This window comes from Heliangelus exortis, chromosome W (genome assembly GCF_036169615.1).
Source record: "Heliangelus exortis chromosome W, bHelExo1.hap1, whole genome shotgun sequence".
Taxonomy (NCBI): Eukaryota; Metazoa; Chordata; class Aves; order Apodiformes; family Trochilidae; genus Heliangelus; species Heliangelus exortis.
Window position 1 is genome coordinate 836,519 of NC_092453.1, and position 13,265 is coordinate 849,783.

The following is a 13,265-nucleotide window of genomic DNA, read 5'->3' on the forward strand; positions in this document are numbered from 1 at the left end:
GAGACTTTAAAAAGGAAATGGGAGCATTGCTAGAGGACCCCCTGGGGGTGGCTGAGAGATTTGATCAATTCCTGGGAGCTAACATATATACCTGGGATGAAATGCAAGCTATCCTTAGAATCTTGTTTACTATGGAAGAGAGGGAAATGATTAGGAGGGCTGGTCTACGACACTGGGATCAGAGACACCAACAAGGTCCTGCTGCAGATGTAAAATGGCCCATGCAGAGACCTAACTGGGATAATCAAAATCCAGAACATCGGGGGCACATGATGGACCTTCGAGAGATTATCATGCAAGGGATTAGGGAATCTGTTCCTCGGGGGCAGAATATTAATAAAGCCTTTACAGAATGTCAGAAGAAAGATGAAACCCCTACCGAATGGTTAGAGAGACTGAGGAAGAATCTGCAGTTATATTCAGGTCTGGACCCTGATACACCCTTAGGGCAGGCTTTACTAAAAACTCACTTTGTGGCGAAATCCTGGAGTGATATTAGGAAAAAGTTGGGAGAAATTGAGGATTGGCACGATAAGGGTCTGGATGAGCTTCTGAGAGAAGCTCAAAAGGTTTATGTAAGAAGGGATGAGGAGTAGCAAAAGCAACAAGCGCAACTCTTGGCTACAGCAGTGAAAGAGCTCGGTCCCACCCCCCTCGGCCTGAGAGGAAGACCGAGAGAAACAGAATACAGGCCGAGACCGAATAGGAGAAATATGCCCCCTGTTGTGCCTAAAGAGCTAATATGTTACTATTGCAAACAAAAGGGACACAAACAATACTCCTGTTGTAAAAGGATGCAGGATGAGATGATATATAAAGAAGATTAGGGGTGTCAGGGGCTCTATTTGCTGGGGACATCTACCAGCAAAGAGCCCTTGATAAAATTACAGATTGGTCCCCAGCAACAAGAATTTGAATTTCTTATAGATTCAGGGGCTGAAAGATCTACTGTCCAGACCCTTCCACAGGGATGCACTATCTCTCAAGACACATTACAAGTTGTAGGGGCTAAGGGAGAACCCTTTGCGGTACCCTTAATCAAAAATGTGGAAATTAGATTAAACAACCAGATTTCCACAGGCACTTTCTTACTGGTGCCTGAAGCTGAATATAACCTGTTGGGGAGGGATTTGATGATTATGTTGGGAATTGGTTTAGAAATAAAAGGACAACAGTTGAATGTCAAATTACTGGTCCTAACTTCAGCAGATGAAAAGAAGAATGGGTTGCTGAAGTGGACTTCTGATGACGATAAGTATTTACATAACATTAAAGAGGATTTGATTAATGCCCCAGTCCTCAGTTTACCTGATATTAGGAAATCTTTTTATTTGTTTGTCAATATACATGATGGAACAGCATATGGAGTACTTACACAGATGTGGGCAGATTCTCGGAAACCTGTGGGCTATTTTTCTAAGCTACTTGATCCTGTAAGCTGCGGGTGGCCCAATTGTTTACAGGCTGTAGTAGCTACAGCCTTGTTAGTGGAGGAAGCTGCAAAAGTTACTCTGGGAGGAGAATTAATAGTATATACTCCACATAACTTGAGAAATATTTTGCAGCAGAAGGCAGAAAAGTGGATAACTGATAGCAGGCTATTGAAATATGAAAGCATTTTATTGAACTCCCCTAAATTGCGATTGGAAGTTACCAACTTGCAGAATCCTGCTCAATTCCTGTATGGGGAACTTGAGTCAACCCTCTCACATGATTGTTTACAGACTATAGAGTTGCAGGCTAAAATTAGGGAGGATTTAGAAGACTCCGAATTACAGGAAGGCCTTAAACTGTACATAGATGGTTCCTCACGGGTAGTGGGTCGACATTGAAAATCAGGATATGCAATAATAGAAGGAGACAATTTTACCATTAAAGAATCAGGACCATTGGATTCTAGGTGGTCAGCTCAGGCTTGTGAACTATATGCCCTTCTCCGAGCCTTGCAGCTTCTGAAAGGCCGCATTGGAACAATATTTACAGATTCTAAATATGCCTTTGGAGTTGTACATACGTTTGGGAAGATCTGGGAAGAAAGAGGCTTGATTAATACGCATGGTAAAAATCTTACTCATGAGGCCTTAATTCGAGCGGTATTACAGGCCCTTAGGGGCCCCAAAAAGATTGCTGTAGTTCATCTAAGGGCTCATCAACGTGGCCTATCCTATAATGTCCGTGGTAATAACTTGGCGGATGAGGCAGCAAAACAAGCAGCCTTATTGTTGATCTCAGTTGAACCCCGACAGGCCGAGTTTCAGACCAGCTTTACAGAACAAGAACAAGACAAACTACAACAAGTGGGAGCAACTGAACGAGATGGTAAATGGTACCTCCCAGATGATCGTCAGGTATTGCCTAAAGCATTGGCCTGAAGGGTGTTAGAAAAATTGCATAACCATACTCATTGGGGAATACAGGCTATGGCAGATCATTTCGAACTTCGGTATGCTTGCATTGGGCTCTATACAATAATTAAAACTGTACTGGGACATTGTTTGATTTGCAAGAAAGTCAATAAGTCTCATTTAAGGGTCCGATTACAGGGTGGGAGAGAGCTTGCTAAAAGACCTTTTGAGAGGATCCAGATGGATTTCACTGAGCTTCCTAAAGTCAGGAGGTATAAATACCTTCTGGTTATCGTGGATCATTTAACTCACTTCGTTGAGGCCTTTCCCACCGTTCGATGCACTGCAAAAACCGTGACTAAGATACTGCTGGAGAATATTATTCCCCGGTATGGCATCGTAGTTGTGATCGATTCAGATAGAGGCCCACATTTTACTTCTAAGGTTATTCGCAGCACGATGTCCCTCTTAGGAGTTACTTGGGAGTATCATACACCGTATCATCCGCAAAGCTCCGGTAGGGTTGAGAGGATGAATGGGGAGATTAAGAAACATCTCACTAAATTGACGATGGAAACTCAGTCTAATTGGCTGACATGTTTACCGTTAGCTCTATTGCATATCAGAACACAGCCCAGAGCGGATATTAAAATTTCTCCCTTTGAAATGTTATATGGCATTCCTTATGATTCTGGGTTTCCTCTTGATCATCCCAACGTTGAGGACAAATTCTTAAATGACTATATTCTCCAGCTGTCCAAGAGGCGCACTGAATTAACAAAAAGAGGCTTGGTTGTTCAGAGACCGCCTTTGGACATGGCAGTGCACACTATAAGGCCTGGAGATCATGTTTTGATTAAAACCTGGAAAGACAGCTCCTTAACCCCTGCCTGGGAGGGCCCTTTTCTTGTTCTTTTTACCACAGATACTGCGATTCGAACTGCTAAAAGAGGGTGGACTCACGCCAGTAGAATAAAAGGTCCTATCACTGCCAATTCGTGGACGGCAGCTCCCGGGGAAGGATTAAAATTAAAGCTAACTCGTAACACCGCCATATAAATACTCTGTAACTCTCCTGGTTGTGGTTCTTTTGCATGCACTCTGAGGGATCTGATCGTTTGTCGCATGCTCCCTAGTTGCACCTAGTTGTGTCTGGGATGGAACCTAACTAGTGACATTCCAGGTCTTCCCCCGCGGCACTGCACGAGGCCTCCTGTCTCCCGAAGAATACCATCTGCTGCCGAGAAGATAACAACAACCCCGGCGTTCTTTCCAAAGAATCGGCCGATGGGAAGGCAGAGAGGTACTACAAGTGGAGACATGAGGAGGTTTCCAGTATTTTCAGGGTTATGACCTTGGTTGCCTGGTTGGTGCCTATCCTGGACACTATTATTTTGCTCTTTGGGAATGTGCAGCGCTTGGCCCTCAGCTTGGGTCTATGAACCACGACCACCTTGTCCGGTATGCTATGCTGGCTCCACTGGGGTCTGATGCAGTTCTCTTCCTTTGAGGTCCTGACAACAAAACAATAAAAATTAAAAGGGGGGAATTGTAATAAATACTAGTCGAAATTTTTACTTTATTGTTTTGTTGAAGGGATCCTTCCCTAGAATGTTTAATTGGGTATGGTTTGTAATCATAGGATCGGGGTTTGTGTTCGGGTTGTTTGTGGGAAAACATGTTGGGGCATGTCGAAGACCACGAGGCAAGTCTGCAGAGATAGAACAAAGAAGCTCTTCCCTTAGCAACGGGACAGAACCTGCGGACCAGGGACCAATACAAAGAGAGAGCGCGAAACAGCCTCCAATGAGAAACTAATAAAGGACTAAGAGGGAGGGGGGTTACCGAAAGTATAAAAGGACTGGTTTACCCTGTCCAAGGCGCGAACCGTTGGCGGAGGTGTGCTGCCTTGGTCGCCCAGCGCGCTGCTTTGCATATATATCTCTCTCATTTACAATAAAAGTTTTGTTATCGTTAAAACGAGTCAAACGTTTATAACAGTGTGCTTTCCCGACTCGAGCTCAAGAGGACGTGTGCTCCAGACCGGACCAACAAGGAAGGATGGAAGCCCTTATTAAGGTCGTATCGCAATTGCATAAGCAGTGGGATACTGATTGTAAGACAATCGATTTTAAACTCGCGGTTCCGAGGCTAATACAGTTGGGGGTAATTGAGCACCCGGTGGATGTTCTCCACCCAGAGGTTTGGCCCCAGTGTACTGTAGCGTTAGCCGAGGAGACGATTTCCTCAGGTAGTGGGAAGAATTTGAAAGCGTGGGGGAAGATCCGGCAGGCTCTGCAGAAGGCCATGCAGGAACAGGAGACCTGGAGGGCAGCAAGGGACTGTCTGCTGGCCGTCCCGAAGCTGGGGGTCGGGGCGACCACGCAGACCTCGCGCCCACCAGAGGTCGGCGACCTTGCAGAGCCTCAGGACTTCCAGGAAAGCGATATATACCCCGAGCCCCCACCCTGCCGCGCCGAGTCCCCGTGCCCACGCGCTGAGCCCCCGTCCCTCCGCGCCGGCTCCCCTTGCCGCGCCGTTTCCCCGTGTCGCCGCGACGCGTCCCCTTCCAGCCGCGCTGATTCGCCTCGCCGCGGGGCCGGATCCTCATCCCGCGGCCGCGAGCCCTCACCCCGCCGCCCCCGGTCTCCGAGTCCCGCGGGACGGCAGAACCCACCTGCTGCGCCCCCGCCGGAGGACCGAGACCGGGCAGAGTCCTTCTGGGACAGGCTGGCTGAGGAAGCCAGGATTGCCGCGGAAGGGTTCGGGGCCAGGCCTCCGCCATACGCCCCCCACTACAACGCCGAACAGCAGGGGAAGGGGCAGGGCGCGAGTGTACCCGACGGGAGCGGGGAGGGAGCGCCGGTTTCAACACGTGCATGCCCAGAAAAGGGGAAAGAGCCTGGGTGGAATGAGGGCGGTGGGGACACTTGGAGATGGGAAGGAAGCACGAGCGAGGGGCCAAGAACAGAACACGATAACATTCCAAATAAACGCTCTCATGGGGGGGACAAAATATGCCCACAGGCAGAACATGTGAGACCGGAGCGCACGTGCTCGCACAGGAAGTGGGCGGAGCCTCACCCCGCCCGCCCACAGGGGCGATAGGCGGGACCAGAGCTCCTCTGCCCGCTCAGAACGTGGGCGGAGCCACACCTCGCCCACCCACAGGGGCGGTAGGCGGGACCGGAGCTCCTCCGCCCGCCCAGGACGTGGGCGGAGCCACACCCCGCCCACCCACAGGGGCGGTAGGCGGGACCGGAGCTCCTCCGCCCGCTCAGAATGTGGGCAGAGCCGCAACCCGCCCACCCACAGGGGGAGTAGGCGAGACCGGACATCACCGGCCCGCCCCACCAGTGGGTGGAACCACAGCCCCCACACACGCGAGGGAGGTGGGCGGAGCCCGAGCTCCCCCACCCGCTCAGGAAGTGGGCGGAACCACAGCCCCCACACACGCGAGGGAGGTGGGCGGAGCCCGAGCTCCCCCACCCGCTCAGGAAGTGGGCGGAACCACAGCCCCCGCACACGCAAGGGAGGTGGGCGGAGCCCGAGCTCCCCCACCCGCTCAGGAAGTGGGCGGAACCACAGCCCCCGCACACGCAAGGGAGGTGGGCGGAGCCCGAGCTCCCCCACCCGCTCAGGAAATGGGCAGGGCCACAGCCCACCTGCCCACAGGGGGAGTGGGCGACACCGCAGCTCCCCTGCTCCCACGGGTAGTGGGCGGAGCCTTAGCCCGCCTGATTACAGGGAACGCACCCTTAATCCACACAACTCAGAAACAAAAAAGCCTCTCCTTACGGATTGGAGGGAAATACAAAACGCTTGCGCCGCTTGGATCCCAGAAACACTAGCATTCCCAGTCCGGGTTGGAGATGGGGAACGTAAGGTTTACTCTCCCGTTAACCCCAAGGACGTACAAGCAATTATTCGAGCAATTGCAGAGAAAGGTATAAATTCCGCCATGGTCTCCACCCTTATGGATGGGCTTTTCGGGGGAGATGACATGCTCCCGTATGATATAAAATATGTACATTATCATCACCCTGTGATTTAGTCCCTACAAACCCTTGTTTGGGTCACGTAATGTACTATATGTGCCCTAGCTACCTCAACTTCCACCCTGTTACTAACTCGCACCCATCTACGGTGCCTTGTGTTTCTACTCAGGTTTCTGGTGTATATTTTTATATGTGTTTTTCAGATATGTATTTTTTTACATGGATTTTTTACTAATATCACAAGTGTCTTTTTACGGTTGTTGTGTTTTAGCTAGTTTTAGTTAAGCGTGTGTGTTAATCTGAGAGAATTAATGTGGTTGCGGATATCAGTAATCCTGGGATATCGAAGTAAATGACCCCTGGCGTGCAGTCTCAGACCTGGACAGTCTGACGCTGACACCGGAAGATGTTGCTCGCTGATGGCTGGGAGGCTGGCCACCTCTCTAGCCTTGGTGAAGCAACGTATAACAGCATGGTTTTGTCCATGATAGTTTCTGGATTACCGATACCTGCAGTATGTTTGATTTAAGCTTATTTTTAGGTTTCGATATTGGTAACTTAATTGAACATAGGGAGGGGGGAAATGTGGTGAGATAGGGCCTGGCGAACGGAAGATCTCGCGTTGTAACGGGAATTCAGGGCCCCTCCCCCTATAGCCAATAGCATGCAACCAGTGACATGACGGAAGTGACGTGCTGAAGCCCTAGGTATGTCTATATAAACCCGTGTCACACTTCAATAAATCCTCTTTGCTGCTCATCCCACCTTGGCGTCTGTTACTTAGCAACCGCGTGCCACTCCGGAACCGGGTCGAGCCTTTAAACAAAGGCAACACATCACCACCGAGGCTGCAGGGCAGCCCTGGGAGAGCCCAGGATGGACTCCTGGAGTTGGCAGCAGTCAGGAGATGGAGGCAGGAACACACAGATTTAGGAGGGCATGGATCAGGACTACAGGCAGACAAGCTCTAACAGATGGAATCCTCCCAGGATGCTGAAGCAAACAGGGACAGGTGAAGAAGAGGAAGAAGGAAGGGGTTTGACCCTCGTGATCCCTCAAATTTATACTGAGTATGACGCACATGGGATGGAATACTCTAGTCAATTTTGGTCACCTGTCTGGTCTGCTTCTCCCCAAAGGAGGGTTGTAGGTATAACCCCTTTACTCCCTTTCTCTTTCCAGAGCATAAAATGTTCCTCAGAACCAAGCAGTGGCCTTGGTTCTGCATACCATTCTCTAGCTGTAACTATAAATATTATCAGTCCTAGAAGCAGACACTGACTGAGAAACTTGCTGTTAATTTTCAGCAATTACAGCTACTTAGAAGAGACTTAGCTGAAAGCAAAATTACAATACAGAAAATTCACTTTATCCTGGCCCAAACCAGGATGAATGTTAATGATAGATAGAAGTATCCAAAACATTACTGTGTGCAAAATGGTTAAAATAAAACTACAACTCCATGGTTACACACTAAGCATTCTTAGGTACAAGAGAATTTAATTTGCTTGTAGAGGCTGTTTCCTTTTTCATTTGTACTGTTATTCTGTCTTTATTGCATGACTTCTTGATATTTTCCCCTTACAGAATTCCTACTTTGTTGGAAGGTGCGGGCTTGCGGAGCAAAGAGACGACTCAATATGAGTTAGCAACTAAGCTCAATTTTATTAAGCAAAGCGTTACATTTATATGGTCTTGGCACCTTCGTTGCTCATGTTGATTGGCTGCGTGTTGTTGTTCACACACCTGTTGTCGCATTGCGATTGGATGCTGCTTATCGTCCTTGTCCTGCTTTGTTGATCGCAGGCATCCTGTTTGCAACTTTTTATCTGCCATAACTTTCTTCTTCTCAGGGACTCAGAACTGGTTAAATACAACTGTTTGTGTGCCGTCTATGCGATGCTTTCCCATCCTGTTATTCTTCTTTTCTGCCACCAACTCCCTTATCTTTTGCCTGTAGCTGATCTTTTAATAACCTTGCAGCTGGGCCTCAAGGCCCTTAGCTCACTCTGGCTAAAGCTAATTAGTCAGGATTGCTCACATGTCCGTTTTCTTCCAAAAACTCCCAACACTACTTCATTCAGTGCACAGTTATAACTGTTCACTCAGTGGGCACTTATTTAGTATTTACTCTTGTCCTCATTGTTTAATGGGTGCCCCCAAGCCTTCTTGATTATACACCAGACTAATCCTGTATTGAATGCAGAATTTCTGATTTTTCTCATAGGTACATCTATGCCATATACCACATAATGAGAATTAATTAATTTTTTCTTGCAATTTCATGCAGAAAAGTAGAGTGGTATTTTTGTTTTGTAGATGAGCTGAGGCACATAAAGATTAAATAAATCCATTAATTTTGAATGCCATTGAGAGTATTATAGGCCCTGAGCTTTGGTGTACAATCTTTTTTTTTATTGCAGATTTGCAAAACACTTCTGTAAATTACATGCCAGCATCTCAAATTTGGGCCCAGAAAAGGATGCAATTATTTAGTACCTCTGAAAAGTTTATTATAAGCCTGTATGCCTCAACTACTTTTAGTTAATCTTTAACATGAATCAGTTATGTCTCTGCTCATCAGGTGGGGTTTTTTTTTAGTTTTCTGGGATAGTATTTAAATAATTTAATTATGAAAACATATTTCCATTTCTGTCCTTTACCACAGAACTTCTCATTTTACAGAAAAGTCTTTCTTATAAAATCAATGACACATCATATAAAATTAGTGTTATGTATTTAAAGACTTTATAATGCATATAGTGAAAACCAACAAATTTTAATTGCTTTGACTACCTTCATGCTTTATTTTAATGAATTTAATTCTTTGATCTTGCAACATTGTTTTCTTTTAATGTTTTGCATGAAAATTGCTTTCTATTAAAAAAAAAGAAGCTTAAAAAAAGAAATTCGTTCATATGCGTCTTGATACCTAGGACTTTGGACTCTTTCCTTGATAAGGTATAAAGTGGAAGAATAAGGTGTACTTTCAAAATCCTTTTGTAATTGCTAAGCTATGTAAAGACATATAGTGGATAGATAAGAAGGCAGACTTGAGGCACCATGCCCTGGAGTGGGACTGATAAAGGAAGTTAAACCACAACACTCTGGTTTCATTTATATGAGGATGATAAGGATAAGACAAAGGATGGACTGAGCATGCATAAAGACTGAGTTCAGCTAGCAGACACGGTGATTAAGGACAGTTGTAAATGTTAATGAGTTCCCAGAAATTGAACGAATATGTTAATAATTTCCCAGTAAACTAATGAATATGCATGTCTAAACTGTATATAACCCTTGGTTTTGGACAGCTAGGTATGCACATTAGGTTGGAACTATTCCCCACTCCCCTGTGCATCTGGTGCCTTAATAAAGAATGCCTGCTTTCTAAAATTTAAAAACAAGTGTTAGGGGGTTCTTTCTACAGCTGAGTGTTTTGGTATCAGTTTTTGGCGATCATGAAGGGACAGTGGGACAACTTTCCTGAGTCTTGACGTAACCGTGGGATTGCAGCACCTCCAGCTAGCACCAAGGGACTCTCAGAGAGAACCTTCAATCCCCAGACCAGATATCAGGACAAAATCCCCTGGTAAGATTTAAAGGCATTCTTTAATTTTATTTTGGTTTGGTGCCTGCCCATCAGACTGAGTGAAAGCTCAGCAGGGTTGGGCTATAAAGGATTCTTAAGGGGTTAGAGTCCCTGTTTGTTTGATGGGGTTCCCCATTTGTCTGGTTGTGGTAATTCTGAAGAAGAAAAAGGAGAACCACAATTGTCACCTTTGTTTATTGGACAATCATCATATGACATTAGACTTAAGTTGCAAAAATTGCAGGGGAGTTGTCACCGCTTAGCAGTTTGGGACAGCAAACCAAAGGACAGAATTACCCTCTATCCCCCCCACCCCTGCAAAGGGAAGATAAAAGGGGAATAAAGACTGGAGACGTAAAGTTGGAAAGTTAAAATAATTGGAGACATACTAGCACAGGGGAAAGGCAATAACATAAGGGACAAAGTAACAAATATTCAAATATATGCAAATATATATATACAACCCGATCTCGATGGCGGCAGTGATAGGTGCCTGAGGAGGGCCCCTTGAGGCAGGGCTGACTCAGGACGGGGGGTCCACGGCTCTTCCCAGCACCCCATAGATATGGACTCTGAAGAGCACGTGGTGAGCTGGTGGTAAGCGTGAGGGAACAGCAACGCAGCCAGGAGCGAGCGAAAAAGAGAGGAGGGGCTGCCAGAAGAGCATGGGCAGGAAATGGTAGGGAATAGACACCTCTGTAATAGTAGGGAATAGACACCTCTGTGTTCCACCCCTCTAAGAGTCCAAAAGCCCTCATTCTTTAGTTCCTCAAATTCAAATGATGACAGGAGTGAAGTATGAGACTGGAAAAGTGCGGGAGCGGCAAGGAAAATGCGTGCAACCAATATGGTTGATAAACGAACTTATGGTTTATTGCGCAGCAACTTTCGCTTATATAGTGCTTCCGTGACCACGTCCCCGCCACCAACATAACCTTTTATTGGACATCCGGTGTGTTTACCTGTAGCACAGCAAATCCCTGGTGCAGGTAGCACCGGAGTATGGGCCGATCTAATTGGCCCCCCAAACATGGGGTTGGGCACAGTAAAGGGGTCACACCCCTTATCTCTTCGAGAATATTCAGGAGTATTCTCCAACATTCTCCAATCCTCTCTAACATTCTACAACAGAAAAGTTATTAAAGGTGGCATGGATATTGTACAGAAATTGTACAAAAAAGGAAAAAGTAAACGGTAGGTTAGTTGCAGCTCTAGAAGCAAGTGCAGGAAGAGGTAGAAGAACCCCTCTTAGGGGACATAGACTGGGATACAGAGATGGGAGAATTCCATCACAAGTTCCACCCCTTAGGGAATTATTGAATGCAAATAGAAGAGTCTGATTCTCACATGGAAATAAGCTATTAGGAAATAACTAGTGTGCCTTTTGTAAGAAGGAAGGACATTGAAAATGAGATTGTCCCAAGCTGTATGGCTCAGGACAGGGTTCGAAATCACTTGCAGAGATTTGTGATGCCTGACTAGAATCAGAGGAATCTCTCACAGCAGAACCTCTGGTTACAGCTAAGCTAGGAGAAAGTAAAATTGAGTTTTTAGTAGATACTGGGGTAACATAATTGGTTTTAGATACCCTGGAAGGAGAACTTAGTTCAGAAAATATAAATGTTATTGTTGCAACAGGAATTCGAGAAAGTAATCCTTTCTTTAAGCCTTTGACAATAAAATTGGGAAAGCAGTGGGTCACACGTCAATTTCTGTATTTACCTAATTCACCTGAACCCCTGTTGGAAAGAGATTTCCTTGAAAAAATAGAAGCAGAAATACATTTTAAGAATGGTGAAGTAAAAATCATAATTCTGGAGACTAAATGTATCAAGGCAGCTGCCTTATTGTTATAGGATATAAAGCTGAAGAAAAAAGAAATACCATGAGAGGTAGAAGATGCTGTGATCCCCATTGCTTGGGCTGGTTCCAGGGAAGTCCAGAAGAGCAGAACCAGTAAGAATTGATCTAAAACCAGGATCATCACTGGTAAGAATTAAACAGTATCCTCTAAGGTTAGAAGCTAAAACTGGATTAGCTCTGATAATACAAATTTTTCTCTAATATAAGTTACTAGTAGAATATGAACCCAAATACAATACCCTTATTTTGCCAGTCAAAAAGGCTGATGAGAAAACTTATTGTTTGGTCCAAGATCTAAGAGCAATAAATCAAATCACATAGGTTCTTCATACTGTAGTGGCAAATCCATATACATTGTTAACTTCCCTCTCTGAAGAACAGGGTTGGTTTACAGTTTTAGACCTAAAAGATGCCTTTTTCTGCATTCCTCTTGGTGTTAAAAGTCAAGAACTATTTGCTTTTGAATGGGAAAACCCCAAAACTGGGAGGAAAATGCAATATACCTGGATGGTCCTACCTCAGGGTTTTAAGAATAGTCCAACAGTTTTTGGAAACCAGTTAGCAAAAGAGTTAGAAATTTGGAGAAGAGAAAACCAAGGAACTGTGTTACAGTATGTAGATGACATTTTAATCGCTATGGATACTAAGGAACAATGTCTTTCCCTAACTATTAATCTTTTGAACCTTTGGGGGATTAGTGGATATCGGGTGTTCAAAAAAAAAAAAAGCCCAGATTGCTCAAGAAACAGTTATATAGTTGGGATTTGAAATCTTGAGAAGCCAGAGACAATTGGGACCTGAGTGGAAAGAAGCTATCTGTCGCCTCCCAGACCTCAAAACCTTGAAGGAGTTGCGTGCAGTTTTGAAAATGGTGGGATGGTGTTGCATGTGGATTGCCAATTATGGACTATTAGCAAAACTTCTGTATGGATTATTAAGAGATTCTCACAGTGGGTATCTGGACTGGACTGCTAACAGCAGAAATGCATTTACACAATTAAAATGAGCCTTGATGGAAGCACCCACTCTTGGATTGCCAAATCCCAAAAAGGCTTTTGAACTTTTTACTTATGAGAAGGGCATAGGCTTGGGTGTTTTGGCACAATTTATTGGAACACATTGACAAGCAGTTGCCTACTACTACAAACAGCTAGACAACATCAGCCAAGGATGGCCTGGATGTCTTAAAGCCATAGCAGCAGCTGTATTACTAATCCAAGAGGCTCACAAATTTACTTTGGAACAAAAGATAACGGTGTATGTCCCACGTGGTTATCACAGTGTTAGAGCAAAAAGGCAGTCATTGGTTAGCTCCCAGCTGTATGCTGAAGTACCAAGTAGTGTTCTGAGAACAAGATGATGTCCAACTTACAACTACTTCAATTGTTAGTCCTGCAGCGATTCTCTCAGATGATCAGGTGGAAAATATGCCAGAGCATGATTGGTTGCAGACGATTGAAGAAGTCT